The following is a 13,441-nucleotide window of genomic DNA, read 5'->3' as shown; positions in this document are numbered from 1 at the left end:
GCCCTGCAATTAAGTGATTATGCAAATCCGAACAGGGATTTCGTTTTAAAGTATTTTCCAGCACGACCATGATGTGATTGCAGGAGACATGTGAGCCATCCCCAAAGCCAAGGAGCAGGGCCAGCTTGCCCCTATGGAATGCACACCTGGGAATAAGGGAGCCAGTCACTGGATGTCACCATTGAGCTGCAGAAATGTGGCTTCGGGTTCATTATTCATCTGCTTTTAAAAGTACTGTGTTTTTAAGGAAAGCCTCTGTCTCTGGCAGCCCAAAGTGAGTCAGCACCTTGCTGGGGGCTGGACCTTTTGCTGGGACTGGTGTCTTTATCCCTGAGTAGGTGGAGACAAAAATCTCATCCTGGAAGGGAACAGAGGGATCTGGGGCTGCTCTGAATTCTGTGAGCTGGGTTTGGAGGTGGCTGGGTGAATGTCCTGAGAACACAGTGACTCAGAGCCCACCAGAACTGTTCCCATGTCTGCAGCAGTTACACAATGGAAGCTGGAGGCTCCACTAATGGAATTCTCATGGAAATCCTATTCTGCATCCAGCTCTGGGGATCCCCAGCACAGGAAGGACCTGGAGTTGTTGGAGCAGGTCCAGAGGAGGTCACCAGGTTGATCAGAGGGATGGAACAGCTCTGTTGTGAGGAAAGGCTGGGAGAGCTGGGAATGTTCAGCCTGGAGAAGAGAAGGCTCCAGAGTGACCTAATTGTGACCTTCCAGTTCTTGAAGAGGCTACAAGAAAGATGGAGAGAAACTCTTTACAAGGGCCTGGAGAGACAGGACAAGGGGGAATGGCTTCACACTGACAGAGAGGAGGCTTAGATTAGAGATTTAGAATAAATTCTTCCCTGTGAGGGTGGTGAGGCCCTGGCACAGGATGCCCAGAGAAGCTGTGGCTGCCCCTGGAAGCATCCAAGGGCTGGATCTGGGTGATTTTTAAGGATCTTTCCAACTCAAACTCTTCTAGGACTCTATGATATTAGTATTGCACAAAATCCCTTAAGCTTCACAGAAGAGCTGAGACCAGAATTACCCAACTGGACACTCAGAAACCACCAGCACCAGAAGGATTTGGTGACCTAATGCATAACTGCTGTCCTGAGAATGAGACCTCCAAACAGAGGGAAAACAGAATAATTTTCATTTAACTGGAAATGTTCAGTTGTTTCGAGTCTCTTAGGCTGTTATGTAGGAAATTATCTCTGATGATCCAATTAGTAGAATGGAATAGGGATCTGCATGGGACTGAGGATGTACTCAGAGCATAGATTAAAAGAAAATTGTGTATATCTATTTAAGAAAAAAAAAAAAAAAGGGTGGGGGAGGTGAAAATAATCCAAAGAAAAGAGAGCTCTTTTCTCAGATTCTCTCCCAAGAAATCATAGAATTTCCTGAGTTGGAAGGGACCCAAAGGGATGACTGTGTCCAGCTCCTGGCCCTGCACAGGCCACCTCAGCAATCCCACCATGAAAGATCATCCAAGGACTGATTGGATCATTCCCAAAAACCAAAAAAAAATAGCAATACTTCATTTCTGAACCCACTTGGCAAGTATTTGGTGAGTCTTAGGATAAATAACTCACTTGTTACGCACAAGCCTGGCTACACACTTGGGTCAAACATTCTGGAGGTGAAATTGCAGTGATTTTTGTGGTCTGTTGGTCATTGTGGGTGAGCATGAGGCTGAGCTGCTTGGGAATAATCTATTCCAGTGGAGGAGAAGGCAGTGCCAGGAGGGGCTGAGCAGAGCAGGGTGCAGGAGAGCACTCAGAGCAAAGGGGAGGAGGAAGAGAAGGGACAGGGAGCACTAATTTAGCACAAAATCAAGATGTTGAGAACCCGATTAATTGAGGTACCAAGAGAGTTGGAGGAATAGAAAATCTTTAATTGCCTGTACACCAATGTGAAGATTCTGAGTAGGAAAGGAGGAATAGGAATTCCACACATATGAGCACAAATTCGACCTACTTTGGTGCTGCTGAAGCCTGATGGGAAGATTTGCATGAGTGGAATGTTAAAAACATTGGTTATGATGTCTTTAGCCAGCAAAACCAGGCAAATAAAAGTAGGAGGACAATATTCTTATGTCAAAAATGGCATTTCATGTTTCTGAGTCTCTGAGAACTCTGTAGCAAGTGATCTGAATTCATATTCTCACAAATACAAACCAAATCAGGTCCTTTCTGCTACCCACTGCAGACCAGAGAGAAACTTGATTTCTTGTCTGGCTCTTTACACACCTCTCTGTTATAGGTAGGAACAAAAAGACTTTTTATCTGTGTGGCCTATGAAAGAGATCTCACACTGCTAGAACTAAAATATGCTGGATTATTTTATTTTATTTTTTTTTTCAGAAATGAAGATGAGAATTTCCCAAAATGTTGGATAAAAGAGTTTTATCCAGCAGGAGGATAGTGCTAGTCCTCATCATCTTGACAGATAAAGAGAGTTCAGTCCCAGAATGAAAAGTCAGAGAGCTGTTTGTATGCAAGTGGCATAGACTTTAACTCTTGCCACATGTAAATGAAATAACATCCAAACTACACGGACACACTCACACCCAGAGCTGATTTCACAAAGATGAAAGCTATTATGAAGCCAGTCGTTTGGGTAAAAGGATTTAAAGGTGAAAACAAAGTAAATAGCCAGGAACTCTCTGACAGTATTTTCTGTGCTTCAAAAATACCGTTAGCATCAGCAAGGGAAAAAGAACTTTTAAAAACCAAATCAAACAAAAGACATACTTGAAGAAGGGCTGGCCTGATGTTTAGAGGACAATTGAGAATGTAAAATGTGACCTAGAAAACAAGTGCAGGTGCTGGATTCAAGGCTCTGTGTTCGGGTTTGCTCAAGGTGTGAGTGCAGGAAGCGCAGCCCCCACTCAGAGAGTTCCACAGTTTGTGAGAGCCCAGGCTCAGGATCTTCAGAGCAGTGCCTGAAGTCTGTCTGGATGAGCCCTCGGTCATTTAGCTGCTCACTGACATTGAAATGCAGCTTTGCATCCCCTGCCAGCCCGAGAGCAATGCACCATCTGGTGCCCACACCCGCTCTGCTGAAGGGACAGCGAGAATCCACAGCTTGGCTCGTGCCAGCTCACGAGTGAACTCCAGGATGGATGGGGAGGGAAAGGCCAGCAAACACAAACAGGTCCTGGAACACAGAAGGAATTCATAAGAAGTGGAAACAGGCTTTAGGCAGAAACCTTTTTTTGTTCTCAGAAATGACTTTTCTGTAGCTTCTGATTTCCTCCAGCCTGGATCCTCACTGGCTCCATTTCAGTGGGGACTTAAGAGCCTGAGCTCACCGAATGTCTGGGCCCAAATCTCTGTGTGTGTCTCTTCTTTCCCATAGGATTGGCAAGGGTTCAGTGGAGACTGTAGAGTTGAGACTAGAAATAGCATATAATGGTATTTTACTGCCTGTGCTTTAAAACACCCTAGGCTTTAATTAGGATAGCAGCTGTGCTAGAAATGTGAGCTAGACTTCGTGATAGGGAAAATTGGAGGGGGACTTTTGTGTCTTACAATCCCTGTTGTTGTTTTGGATTTTTGGGGTTTTTTGGTGGGTTGGTGGTTGTTTTCTTTTTTGTGTGTGTGTGGGGGTGGAGGTTTGTTTGTTTTGTTTTGGTTTTTTTTTAATAGATTTATCTGAAATACAGTTTTCAGAGTTCCTGTGTACACTAACATGTCCTTAAAAAAACTTTTCCATCCATCTTCTCCATGCCAGGTTGATGGATTGGGAACCTCTGAGCAATCTCTCTTGACTGAATGAACCATCTTTGCACCTCCATGGGGAAAAGAGACATCACTGGGTGAAACACAATGGATTGTTACTCTTTTCTTTTTTATTTTTTATTTTTAATCAGCAACAGAATTGAGATGTTTTCCAGATATTGCATAATTATGGAATGTGGATGATACTTAGTGAAGAAATAGACAATTAAAAACAATTATATTACATGCTAAAACACATCTCTAGATATCCAGGAGAATCTTGTTATGAGCCAGACAGAACTCTTTGCCTTCAGTGTGAATCCCTTTGGTTTCAGAGCTGTCCCATTCCAAGCTGTGGGTGGGGAAGGGCATCACTGGGTCCTGCTGAAGTTCATGAAATGAAAGCCCCTCTCCCAAGCACTGTTCAAACGTTCTGCCTGAGTTGTGCAACCAGAATTTTCACAGTGGTAACTTGGCCTGAGCCCAAATTTGAATGTGGATTATTCAGCTCTGCTGCTCCTATCTGCAGGTCCATGCTCCAGCAGTCACAAGAGCTATTTAAAAAAAAAGGACACAGATGCCTAAAAGTCTCTTTCAAACTCCAAGATGCAGAACTGTGAGCCTGTGTTTGCAAAACTGGTTCCTGATTAGGAGAGGGGGAGATTTACAACACAGAAGTTTAGACAACTTGTCTTTGAGGTGTTCCTTGAGAGTTCAGAAGAAGAGGGGATTGTGCAAGGGGAGCTTCAGCTCTGCTCTGGAAAGGTCTCCTGAGAAAGGTTTTTTTTTTTCACTGACCATGTGTAAAGGCTGAGGAACCAAGAAACCACTGCAGGTTAGAGAGAGACAGGAAGGGACATTGATGCCCTTCCTGCTTCTTAAAACCTCTCTCATTGACAGAAAAGTGTCCCAAAGGCACTGCATTATCAAAGCACCTCTCACCCCATGGACCAGAGCATCCCCCAGACCACAGCTCACCAGCACAGTCCTCCAGAGGCTCCCTCAGCCCCAGGCAGTTTCTGGCTCTGTGGGCTGTGTCAGGGACCCCACTGGGTCAGGACCCTTTCCAGAGCAGCCTCTGGCCCACCTGGAATGGTGGTTTTGTTTGGGGCATCCCAAGAGTTAAATCTCTTTGCTGTTTTCCCTTGGTGGGAATGAGAGAAGTAAAATTACATAGAAATTAAAGAAACAACAACAACAAAAAAAACCAAAAACAACTAAGCCAAAACAGAAAAAAAAATAAAATAAAATAGAGCTAGGAAGGGGGAGGGAAAAAAAAAAAAAAAAAGAAAAAAACAAGCCTAAAACAAAACTCTGGAAAGAGAGAAACAAATATGATTTAATAACTGGGACGCAATCTACAGTTTGTGAAATTAAAGCCCTGCTTTCTGCTGGCTGGCTGCCAAAGTTAGACACAAACAAATCCAGGGAAAAGCAGGTTAATGAGAGACATCCCGAACAAAAAATAGCAAGAAAAGGGAAAGCAACAAACTCACAGAGCTCCTACTGATGAGATAAATAAGATTTGAACTGACATTATCTGTTCCGCTTGCTGCGCATATTTTATTTGCTGCAGCCAGTCTTTAAGTCTCCTAGACACAGCTTCAGCCTCATCCTCTCAGCAGCCATCACTGCATCCATCTTATCCATCCTTCAACTTGTCCAACCCTGATTACTGTGGGATTTGGTTGCATCCTCAGCCTGTTGCTAGGACAGAGGCAGCTGCGTTGGAAAGATGCACGCTGCATCTATCAGGAGGCTGCAGAGCCAGAATATTTCTTGATATGATAGCCCAGGTGTCAAAAGCAATAAATAAAAATAATAGTGAGAATCCCTGATGAGAAAGGAACTCAGCTTTTCAGAAGCATAACCCTGTAGCTGTCTTTGCCGAAGGTATTTTTAACTTATTTTGATTGTTTTCCAATCTCCATCTGATGTTCCAGCTCAGATCTCCTGCAATTATTTCTCCCCCTGGTGTAGGCTTGTTTGAACTTTCAAGACTAATGGGATGGTGTAAAGGACCAAATCACAAAATCTGTAATTCCCACCAGGTTTTCTAAACCTGCAGGTTTGAGTCCCATGGCCTGACTTAGAAGTTAAATTCAGGTTACACTGAGGTTACAGCTAAACTGCTGCAAAAATCCATCTCCTCTGGAGCTGTTGACTTCCAAAAGGATGGAGAAGGAAACAAAAATCCAAACAAGTTCTTCCACCTCATGCACACACCCACATGCCTGAGTGAAAAGAGCAGTCAGGGGCCTTTGGTAGTGAGACAGAGGCAATTAGGAGGAAACAGAGAAGCTGATATAAAAGTATTTAACAATAAATCTTTTTCATCTCCTTTTGGGAGACTTCAGGACCATCTTCCTCACAAAACCACATGGGACAGGTTTTTTTCTCTTTCCCGGTTCTACAGGAATCTGTCTGGGTAAAGATCTATGACCCCACCCAGAATAAAATCCCAAAGTCTCTAAAAATCTACTCTGACTTCACAGACAGAACCTCAGTATTTTGGTTTCCACGTTCACAAGTCCCATCCTCTGTTTCCTAATGAATTGCACCTACCAGCTTTTTCCATATGTCCACTGGGCTGGTGGCCAAAGGCATGGAATAAAATGTACATTTAGCAGGGTTTGAGCTCATGATTTGAGCATGAGTCTTCCAGAAAACAACCTGGAGCTTTCCTCTTTTAGCTGCACATGTTCAGCAGTATTTATCTGTTGGTCAAATTTCATTCCAGAAGTACAAACATCCCTGATTTGGGCTTGAATATGGACACAGCTTCAGCAACACATTCATTTACTCTGCTTGAAAGCCCCTGTGGGACTGATAAATTAAAATCTTGCCCAGAATTTTCTTAGAGAAGGGGTTTTCCTCTATGATTCAGGACTGTATTTCCCTCCCCTTTCCAAGCCTTATACAATCAAGGCTGTCAGAGGTGTCCAGTCTCTGTTCACATACAGTCTGGTCTCCTTTTCTATATATTCAACACACAGAAAAATTCCAAAAGAACACTTTATCCCACCCATTTTAATAACTATTTAGTCAGGGATGACTGAATTTGGGTTGGTAGGTCAAACAGAATGCCTGACCTTTTGGCTGCTAAATTTAGGGGAAGTAAGTCTTATTTTCTTAGACAAATCCCTTTAAGAACTCTTTGTATTACAGAAAATCCAGCTCCTGCTCTCAACCAGAACGGTGGAGCATCCCAGCCTTACACAACCAGAAGATCCAGGTGTAGCAATTCACTCATCTCACAATCCTCTCCTTGAATGGAACCCCACTTGTCCATTTTCTGTGCTAATGCATCATAAAAATCCCATATGCAAAAATAAATAGAAGCATGTATTTTTTTTCCCTATTCTTAAAGTCACATGCATTGGGGAGCAAAAAGCTTTCTCCACATAATCCCATGTTAGTTCCAACAGGAAAAGATGGCACTGAAAAGCTGCAGAGGGTTTGGAACATCTTCCTGCTGACAGGACAGACAGATGGCCACTGACGTGCTATTAATCAGCAGAAAGAAGAGTCGTGGATTGAAAAATCCTTGGGACCACAATCTTTTTTTCTTTGATTTGTTTCAGGTCTCAGTCTAGGCTTGGAGCCCTGTGCAGCTCTCACCACACCAAGAACATCCTTTAGCATCTAAAAGATGTGTGGAGACACACCTTTGATGAGTGCAAGGCTCCAGGAGAGAGCCCACACCCTCACAAGTGTGAAACCCCACCGGGAAAGCCAAGGAATGCGAGGACAAAGAAAAAACAAATGAGGAAAAATGGGAAAAAAGAGGAAGAACCAACCATGTGTGATCTTCTCCAGGCTGAGGAAATCATTGCAAGTCCTCACATGTCCCATTGCAGTGAGAGCACCGAGAGGAGATGAAGGGAGTGTGATGTGCAGGAAGCCAGACACAGTGGTGGGTGATAAGAGGCTACCTCTGCACAGGATAAAACATAAAATCATTAAAAGGATGACATTAAGTTATTTAATTTTTTGTGGGGGAAAGGTTGTCTTTTAAAGGAGGAAGAAAATTTCTATGCTGAGCTCTGGACTCTGATGTTTCCTACTCTGTGCACTTTGGTTCCCTTCAACCACAAGACACAAAGATGCAGTGATTAGCTGAGAACTCCAGTACGTAGATTTGTACATAATTCATATTTTGACTTCTCTAAGTTTGCATAATAAATAGTTTAAACACTGCAGAAAATGTCTGAGAGAGGAAATTAGGATTCTGAATGAAAAAGTTAATTATACCTCGAAGGATATTTTTTTCAGATATATAAGGGCTAGAAAAAAAAGCCTAGAAGTGGATAATTTAGGAGATGGAAATGCAGAAAATTATGGGAGTGGTAGCGACAGGAGAGTTATCGCCTTAAATAGGATAATTAAACTAATTTAATTTTTTAAACTGTGGCATTGCATTATAGACAAACAATTCAATAAATACCAGCCTGAACACTGCTGCTGCAGCTCCTGATGCTTCTCAGGGCTGTGGAGAATTTGGCTTTTCATTTTCAGCAGGGTTGTCTGTAGCAGGAATACTGAATTATCATAATGGGTTGCTTCCTATAGTAAGTCATAAAGGGCAGGGACAGGAAATTACGGAGGAGTGGAAAGGAATATTGACATCATTAAATCAATCACTGCTGATTGGGCCCAGGGAATGATGAAGCAGTGATTGGATCTGAAGCTGGAAGACACTGGGGACCAGCTCTTTAAAGATATTTAAGGACTTAACTTTTGCTGATTAAAATAGGAATTAGTCACCTAAATAAGGGCTAGATGGCTGATATCATGAGGAGCCCAAAATATCTTAGGCCTGAATATTGATCCTGAAGGAAAGCACGTTCCTTCCAGTTCTCAGCAGTGAACTGATCACTGTACATAACTATGTGAATTATATATATATATAATGTTATGTTAGTATATGTTATGTTATGTAATGTAATATATTATTATATTGGTGCATTTTCTGCAGTGTTTAAACTATTATGCAAACTTAGAGAAGTCAAAATATGAATTATGTACAAATCTACGTACTGGAGTTCTCAGCTGATCACTGCATCTTTGTGTCTTGTGCTTGAAGGGAACCAAAGAGCACAGAGTAGAAAACATCAGAGAGATTTACACCGAGTTGTGGTAGAGTAGGAAACATCAGAGTCTAATGATTTACACCAAGTTGTGGTTTGGGATATGTTTGACAGTGCAGTTACACCCCTTGTGAGTGAGAGGAGGAAAAAGAGAACAAACAAATAAAATAGCAGACATGAACTAAAGCAGATATTAGCTTAAGAGAGAGAGATAAGAGTTCTTGTCCTGAAGTTTCTCTCATTCATTTTCTAGTCCATGCAGTGGAAATGCTCCGTCCAGCCCTTTCCTTGCAGCCCCTGGCACTGAGCTGTGCTGGGAGCCCCTCTGATGGCTGATCACCACCTCAAGGCACATCTCAGGTGCCTTTCAGCTCGGGAGCCTCAGCTGTCACCCACACACTGCCCTGCAGCGAGATAAACTCCTGCATCCTCCTGCTTCTCTCCCCTCTGCTGCTCTGTCACACTCCAGGCTTGCACTGATTCTCCAACACATTGAGGAGAGGAGGGGCAGGGGTGCAGCAGAGCAAGCTGCCTTCAATTCCACAGCCATGAAGTGACACCTGCCAGGCCTCTCTCACGCATCTCATCACCAATTAACAGCATCATTTATGGTGGAACGAGAGGATGCCCTTCCAGCCTCGCAGGCTGTTTGGGGAATTCACAAATTCACCAATTCACAGGAGCAAGGAGAACCTGAATTCTCTTGGCAAACTCATCTTTGGCTGCAAACTTCACTCATCAGCTCATTAGTGCCAAACGCGGGGTAAGGAAGCTTCAAAATGTTTTATTTGAGCGTGTTTGAGTTTATTGAAGAGGTGGGGATCAGTGTGGGATGATGGGATGGGGAAAGGCCTTTCTGCCAGCTCCAGGAGAGGTGGTTCAGGGTGGCCCTGGATTTTGTGTGCAGAGCATCAAAGGGTGCTCCCAACCCTGCAGTGGCAGGGGAACAAACCCCCCTGACTCCAGCAGGGTCTGCCTATGGAACTTAAAATTCTCCTCTTTTATATTTGCTATTATTTTCCTGTGCATATTAATTGTGGTATAATAGCAAAAGTTTTAAGAGACTCCAGAATGGGCAGCCAGATGACAGTAAAGTGTTTTGTTGGTTTTTTTTTGGTTTGTTTTTTTTTTTTTAACCTGATGTGATTTATGTGACTCTTAAGAAACTTAACATAAAGGAATGGCAACCTACAGCACATACAGCAACAGATCCAGATGGAGGAAAACATGGAAGACTCGAGTTATGCACCTGCCAGACTTGAAGAAACTAATTATGCAAGTCCTAATTTTCATGGCATATCAAATTAAAATTGGTTCCTGGATGTCTGCTAGGGGATAATGGTTGGTGGGAATTGTATGAGGACCAGAGAAGGACAAACATGGTTCTGACATTTGGAAAGGGGAGAAGCGGCCCCAGGGAACTACAGACCAGTCATTTTAACCCAGAAAAATAATAGATTAAATTATTAATTAATTTATAAACACCTGGAGGATAATAAAAATAAAAGGCGCGGTCAACATGGATTTGCAAAGAACAATTTCTGTCATATCAATCTAATTTTCTTCTTTATAAAAGCCACCTGCCATACTGGAGGAGTTTAGGAGGAGTTTAGGAGGATGCAGCATCTGGCTCTGATACATCAGGATCTGATGTATCTTGATTTTAATATCATCCCACTGCATTTTCTTAGAAGCAAACGAGGAAAATATGATCTAGAGGAAGTTCTGAATCAGGATAGGTCCTCAATTGGCTGAGGAGTCACACATGAATAGTTCTCCTCTAAACTGGAAGGACATTAGGATTGCAGTCCCACACTACTTCAATATTTTCATTATCCATGTGGATGATGTACTGAGGTGCACATCTATAAAATTTGCAAGTGACACTTTGCTGGAAGGGACTGCAAGCAGTTTGGGAGACAGGATTGGAATTTAAAATGATTCTGATTCATCAGAGGAGCAGCAGGAAATCAACAAGCTGAAATTCAATAGGACAATGGTGCAAATGACTCCTCAGGAAGGAGAAACCATGGCTGTGTCCATGAAAGGGAGAAAAACCTCCCTGATGGGAGCACTGTGGAAAGGGCTCTGGGGTTCTGAAATTCCCAGGATGGATGTGAATTTGCAGTGGGGAAAGGAAGGCAACACCAGGCAGGTTGTCTGTGCTGCTTGGCTGGGACTGGGGAGGTTCAGCTGGGGAGGGAGGGCTTGGGACACCCCTTTTGTGAAGTGCACAAACTGCAGGGATTCAAAAAGATGCCACCGTGAGGGGGAGAAGTTCGAGGAAATGGGACCTGTGAAAAGAGTTTTAGTTAAATTTTAATAAGAAAAGACTGAAAGTGGCCACAGTGCAGTTTGGTGACGGGCTGCAGGACACCTCAGCGGCTTCTGAGGGGGTAAGGCAATAAGTCTGAGGTTTAATTCCCAACAGGAAGGAGAACTGTGTTAAAGTAAGAAATTTTAGCTCTTAAATCAACTGGAAAGGACAGCCACGAATTATCCTTTACTGGGTGCTTTAAAGAATACTTTAATAAGCTTTCTGTTGATGGACATCTAGATCAGGGCTGTTACATTTCTTTAAGCTGAGAAGTGACTTCCATTTCAATTGGGATCACAATCTCTGTCTTTGGAAGTGATCAGAAAGCCATCCTGCAGATAAATCTCTCTGCCAAAAGCTCCATCAAAATCGATGCAGCTCCATACAATACTGAAACAGATTTAAGGAAAAATAAATTGTGCTCAGAGGAGTTGTAAGTACATACATTACCAACCAATGTATGCTAATCCATTCCTATCAATCCAGTGATAAAATAATATCATCCAAAAATAAAGTTTTGCTGCTCCTATTTTTCTTGAAAAAGAGTTCAGTGTCTGAAATCTCTTCTGGCTCTTTTATTTTTTTTCCTCCTCAATTATATAATTTGGGATAATAAGAAGTAATATTTCTTGCAAGCCTTTCCTCACTTACACTATAGTAGCTACAATATTCTTCCTACTCTTCCTACCCACAGCAGACTTCTTCATAAATAAATTCTTTGGGAGTCTGGTACTTTCACACATGAATATCCTGTCTTTCCACATGCTCCTCACAATGGTAATCCCTGCCATGGTTATTATTTATTCAAAAGGTAATGAATAATAATAAATAATGTAGATGATTACTGAGGTGTGATTAATGAATAATGATAAATAATGGTGGGGGGGAGCATTGTTGCTTGTCAGATAATATCTATTTATTACAAACCATGAAGTAGGGCAGGAAAGCCTCATGCAGCGATGAAATAACCACATTCTGTCACCATTTTCAGAAGAGTTGAAGGCTCTTAAGAGTGACATTTTCTCCAAAATGCTCCATTTTCTATGCATTGATTCCCCTTAACAATCTGCATCATGGCAAAACTGCTAGAGGCAGAGAAATGGCACAAATGTACCCCTTCTTTTAGGTGGTTAAATAAGAAAGAAACTCCTCTGAAAATCAAATCAGCATTTCAGGTGTTGAGGTCTTGGGAATTTGATTCTGAGGGTTTAGTCTGAGTGTATTATTTTCTTAATATTGGCCTCACATGGCCAATTACACACATCCCACACTTCACTGTGGTGATAGAAAGATCATGAGCTGAAAGAAAGAAGAAGGAAAAATGAGGAAGCGAATCCTGCTTTTGATTCTCATCTTAATGGTAATGAGAAAAATTGTGGCTAATTATAAGGGTTAATTGGCGTTTGCACAGGTGCAGATGTGACATGTAGGCACACACTCTGCTACAGATGTTGAAACCTAGCGTTAATTTCCTAAGGAATTATTTTGATTTAACAAAACACAGGCACCTGAACTGGATGTAAACTGGCTCAGTGGCTTAGAACAGCCAGGAATCTGCTCAGTGCATCCAGGTCTTGCACTAAAACCTGAAATCACATTCCTGGGGAAGAGACTGGGTTGGTTTCTCTCTTACAGGTGAAAATCTGGAATAATAGTGAGGAAACTGGACCTGCACTGGCAGAGGTGCCCAGAGAAGCTGTGGCTGTCCCTGGATCCCTGGGAGTGTCCAAGGCCAGGCTGGATGAGGTTTGGAGCAATCTGGGGTAGTGGAAGGTGTCCCTGCCCATGGCAGGGGGTGGAATGAGGTATTTTAAGTTTTTTCCATCCCAAAGCATTGTGTGATTCTGAAACAATTGGGTTTTCTCCAGCTTCATCGCCGGCCTGAGCAGAGGTGCCCTTTCAGCTGGCTGTTGCCAAGGCTGCAGGAGCCATGGCAAGGCTGTCTCTGCAGCAGGGAGATGTTTGTGTCTGACAATACCTGGGGCAGTAATAAAAGAACACTTTTAATTTTATTGAGGTGCAGCAGAGAATGGAACACGTTGGTGTGCGAGGCTCCCTGGTCCTGTTCCAGGGAGGAGTTGTGCAGCACCTCTGGGTTCCTGATAAACATCTGATGGTGATTCACTGCCTTCCAGATCTCGCTGGAGGGAACATCTAACAGCTGGATCAGCATGAACTGCTGCTCCTCTCTTAAGGGAGAAACCTTTGGTGTGTAAACAGCCTGGCAAGAAATCAGCAAGAGTCTGGGTTGGGAAGAGGAGGAAAATTACTTCAGATGATACCAGCAAACTCTGCCAAGATCAGTTTTCCTCCTTTGG

The sequence above is a fragment of the Poecile atricapillus genome, chromosome 20, assembly GCF_030490865.1.
Source record: "Poecile atricapillus isolate bPoeAtr1 chromosome 20, bPoeAtr1.hap1, whole genome shotgun sequence".
Classification (NCBI taxonomy): domain Eukaryota; kingdom Metazoa; phylum Chordata; class Aves; order Passeriformes; family Paridae; genus Poecile; species Poecile atricapillus.
The sequence above is the reverse complement of the archived record's forward strand: the minus strand, read 5'-3'. Positions refer to the sequence as shown.